The sequence below is a fragment of the Pteropus alecto genome, unplaced genomic scaffold, assembly GCF_000325575.1.
Source record: "Pteropus alecto unplaced genomic scaffold, ASM32557v1 scaffold7, whole genome shotgun sequence".
NCBI classification, from domain to species: Eukaryota; Metazoa; Chordata; class Mammalia; order Chiroptera; family Pteropodidae; genus Pteropus; species Pteropus alecto.
The window spans coordinates 38557529-38562310 of NW_006494614.1; positions in this window are offsets into that span (position 1 = coordinate 38557529).

Sequence of the window (4782 nt, forward strand, 5' to 3'; positions counted from 1 at the left end):
TTCCTGTTCCCTTGTGCTCAAAGAGAGAGTCTTCCCACTGTGGAGAAAGCAGTTATCAGAGAGTTAGAAAATTGCTCCACCAAGCAGCTGTTCTGGGAGTCTTGCTTATTTTGTATTCTCAGTGCCTGGCATAGTGCCGGTTTCCAGTTATCTCAAAAACGCATCTATGGCCCCAACTCTTAGAATAACAGGAATGAAGTACATTTACATTCTAAAGAAAGGCATTAGGCACATTTCTCATGGGATTTAGTTACAAAATATCCAAAATAGCTAAACTAGGCCTGTTACCTCTACACTTCTCATCCAGCCAAGCCTGTAAAAGGGAAGACGACTGTCTTGGGCCACATAACAATGTTTTCGTCAATGATAGACCACATATATGACGGTGGTGTCATAAGGTAATAATGGAGCGGAATTTCCTCTAAGAAATGGAAGGAGATGTGGTTCAGGAGGAGTATTTTTTTCTCTAATGGTAGCAATATCTGTAGGGCTTAGCAATATAGATTCCCTCTCACTCACAGCATCTCAATTTTGAGTGCATAGATTATATCCCAATCAGCCAGCCATTGACTTGTTTGAGCACAGAGGAGCCTGTCACCCCAGCGCTATATATTCACAGGGTGCTACTGCCCTCCAAGATCTAGCTTGGTGGTCTTCAGAGCATACTGCTGTAAATTCTTTGTTGAGGACCTTTGTACAGGACACAGGTCCACAGGAGCTACCTAATAAGTATTAGGTGTCACTGCTACTTTAGTAAAAGCTTTCTGTGGTAGCATGGAGCCAGCCTGTCCCTGCACTTTGGAAATATTTTCAGGTTTCAGTGATGTAAAGCATAGATAAGTTTTATTTCTTCCATCAGTTCAATGCCAGAGAGAACCCTTTGTACCAGATAGGTTCAGTAGAACCAAAAATAAATTTCCAAAGTCAAAATATTGAGTCCTCGGCTCTACATCCTCTCTATATTAAAGATCCTCCCTTTTTATGAATACCAAAAAGTTTCTTAAACTGACCCCTGCTCCAACATGCAATAGCCAAAATTATATTACCATGACAATCCCCTATGTTCCTTTATCTCTCCATCTTGATTTCTTATTTCCTACTAGTCCTCAGGCCACTTTTTACAGCCTCCTGAAGTCACCATTGTGGTGAACTACACCTTACCCAGCCAGTTCTCCCTTGATATTTTCAATCAATCCAGCCTACATCCCCGTTCATGGAGCAGCATTGACAGATATGATGTTCTGTTTCTGACCCTGTTGGAAGGAATCCAGGGAAGATTTTGTGGGACAGTGTTTATAAAGTCTACGGTAGTGTACAGTAATGCCCTAGGCCTTCACATTCACTCACTACTCACTGACTTACCCAGAGCAACTTCCAGTCCTGAAAGCTCCATTTAAGGTAAGTGTCCAATACAGGTGTACCATTTGTATCTTTTATACTTTTTTTTCATACCTTATATTATTTTTACTGTACCTTTTCTATGTATAGCTATGTCTAGATACATGAAAACACTATTGTGTTCCAATTGCCTCCAATATTCAGTACAGAAACATGCTGAATGATATAAGCTAGAAAATAGAGAGATGATAGAGAAATAAAGTACGTAACTGTTCCTAATGATGGAAAAAGAAATTACCAAAAGAAGCAGGGGCTGAAAAAACCTGAAGAGACACGTGCTCACCATTGGCTCAGAAACCACCTCCTGGCCCAAACCATCACAACAGTGTCATGAGACCGCCCTGCCCTGCTTCCCCACAAACCCCTCAGGTCACACACTGCATCATTCCTTTATTCCCTCAAAGCCACCAACTGTATTTCTCTTAGCCTAGGGACTGGTGGGTGCTGGGACAGAAAAGAACACAATGTAACTTTTTCTGGATTAATGTCCCCTAGAATGGTTCTGTGCTTTCCCCAGCAATGCTGGCCAATTGTGTTTGGGAGAGGGAGTGACAAACACAAAAATAAAACTGCCCCAAAAGGAACACAGAGCTGCACAATGGCCTTCATACAGCTGCCTGGAAAATACTTTATCCACTTCCAACATCCTCAACAGAGTTAAACTCTCTGCTAAATTAGAGAAATAATTTTTAAAGCATAACTAATATATTCCCTTATTATTTATCTTCATGACAGCACTAGGAGAAAAGCAAGAAAAAGATCATGGAAATTTTCCCATTGTACAGATAAAAAGTGGCAGAGTCAAGAGTCAAGCCAATTATAACTCCCAGGTTAATGTTCTTTCCTTAGGCTTGTTAGGTGAGAAAGGGGCAGATAGAATCTTGGAGAGGAGCAATGAGGTAAACTGTGTGACAAAGCACTGGGTAACAGGCCTGTCCTCAGAGCCTAGATTCCATTTCAGCATTCCTTCCATGCTGAGACTCTGATATTCTAGAAAATATTTTATTTCTGAGAAAAAGGAAATTATATTAGCTCCATGTCACATTTTATTAAACAATATTTACCTATAAAACTTTATTTAAGATGAAGAAATTTATTAAACAGTTTGGGAATGAAGGGATTTAACCCTAAAGGGCTATACAGTATGTTTTTCTGTTTTGATAAAGAATGCGCAGTCTGTTTAACCGTGTCCTGTCTCTCGGGTCATTTGAATTAAGTTTATGAACGCAGAATATTCCGGCATCAGAGTCCAGTTAGGTCCTGGACACTGTTTCACACAGATGAAATGGCAGCCCTCTCTTGTGTGAGAAAATTGTGTGTGGTGTACACAATCTTCTCCTTTGGAGCTAGGAAGATTTTAATCTACTGTTTTTTATTTACTTGCTTAAAAAGCATTGAGCTTACTGCTGTGTTGTGGGTGTTAGGGACACACTGGTCTCTGCTGTCATAGACAAATGGAGAAGGCCAAGATATAAATGGGGCCTGAGAATATAAGAGTGGGTGGTTCAGAGCACTCAGTGTGGATCCCAGCTTCAAGGCTTCTGGCTCTGTGACTTTGGCCATGACTTTAACCTTGCTAAGCCCATTTTCTCATTTATAGAACAAATAACAATAAGACCTGCCACAAAAATTTCTTGTGAGGATTAAACGAAAAAGTACCTATAAAAGGCAAGGTATCACCTAGAACATGGTAAGAATTCACTAAATATCAGTAATGATTAGCATCACAATCACAGGATCACAGAGCACTTGACTGAGCCTTAGAGAAGAATCAAGAAAGTCTTCCCAGAAAATGGAGCACTGGAGCAAGGAGAGGCAGCATAATGAGCAGTGGTTCTCAACCAGCAGGTCGGGTTTTTGCTCACCAGGAGGTATTTGGCCATGTCTGCAGACATTTTTGGTTGTCATAACTGGAGGGTAGATGCTCCTAGCATCTAATGGATAGAGGCCAGGGATGCTGCTAATATTATACAATGCACAGGACAGCCCCCACAACAAAGAAATGTCCAGTCCCAAATCTCAATGTGCTGAGGTTGAGAAACCCTGCTTTTAGAGCATGGATTCCATAGCCAGAATGCCTGTATTTTATAGGGGAGGAAAAACTTGTTTCTCTACCCTCAGGTTTAATGATTAGAGCCAGGAGAAAAGGGCATATTCTATTTGCACACCCAAGGCCTACAAAATAAGTCACCAGCTCATTAAATGGTTAAAGGCTTATATGCTGAACTTAGTAGAGGAAAAGGAGAAGGGAGAAATGCTGCTTTGGGAAGACAAAATAGGTTCTTTAGGAAAGACAAATGAGTTTTTAGAAGAACAAACAGGAGATAAAGTTTGTGCTAATGTTTGTCTATGCAGATCTGAGTGGTCTTTTAGGCTTCTCCTGGACCACAAAACTCCCCCAGAGGGCATTTATCATAGGTTTACCCTTGATCCCTCTTTTGAGAGTAGAAGGTGCTCCCAAGAGGGGATTCATGGCAGATTCATTTCTCAGAAGTTACTTTTGGTCAAATAAAGTGGAAGCTCTGAGAAGGCTTCTTTCTGCACCAATTGAATCTCAAATGTCTTCCTCCAGCTTAAAATAATCTTTAAAGCAACTCTGACATTCCAGGTAGATCTTCACAGTTTTGATGCAGGACAGGGCAACTTTCCGCGAGTGGGCAGGTAGACCAAGCCCTGCACCCAAAGAAGAAGAGGGTCATTTGGCAGAGAGGGTAGAAAGAATTCAACACACACGCCAAAGTTAGAGTCAAAAAGAAAGTTTATTAGAAAAGGGGTAACACTCCACGGATTGTGATCTTCTCTCAGAGGCAGAGAGTGAGAAGGACACTGAGTTTTCAGGGAATTCAGTTTATATATCATTCTTTAGTTCCCATTTCCTCTGATATGGACAAACAGTGAGGGAAGGGAAGAGGAAGAGTATGTAGCCTGAAAGGCCTGCTGGCAGTTCCCAGCCTTTAATCCTTAGGTTCCCCATGATTTTAGCCACAAGGAATGAAAGCTTTTATTGGTGTAGTGCATCTACTTAAAGGCTCTGTTGTTCCAGTTTCCCCCTCACAGGTGTGGGAAATGGGTCGTGAGTAATCCCAGCAGAAATCTTTGTTTGGCAGGTGTCCTCCTGGCCTGGCTTCAGGGCTGATCAGCATATTGCAGTCTCTGAAAGTAGCTTGATTAACATTTTAATTCTCTTGCCTCCTCTCTACATCAGTTTTAATTCTGGTTCTGTCGCTCACTAACTTCGTGACTTTGGGCAAGTTACTGAACTTTCCTGTGCCTCACTTACCTCATTTGTAAATGAAGAAATTCAGAAAAATTATTAAATGAGTTAACATTGATAAATATCTGAAACATAGTGTTAAAAAAACAAGCTGAAGCCTATTTAAAAAT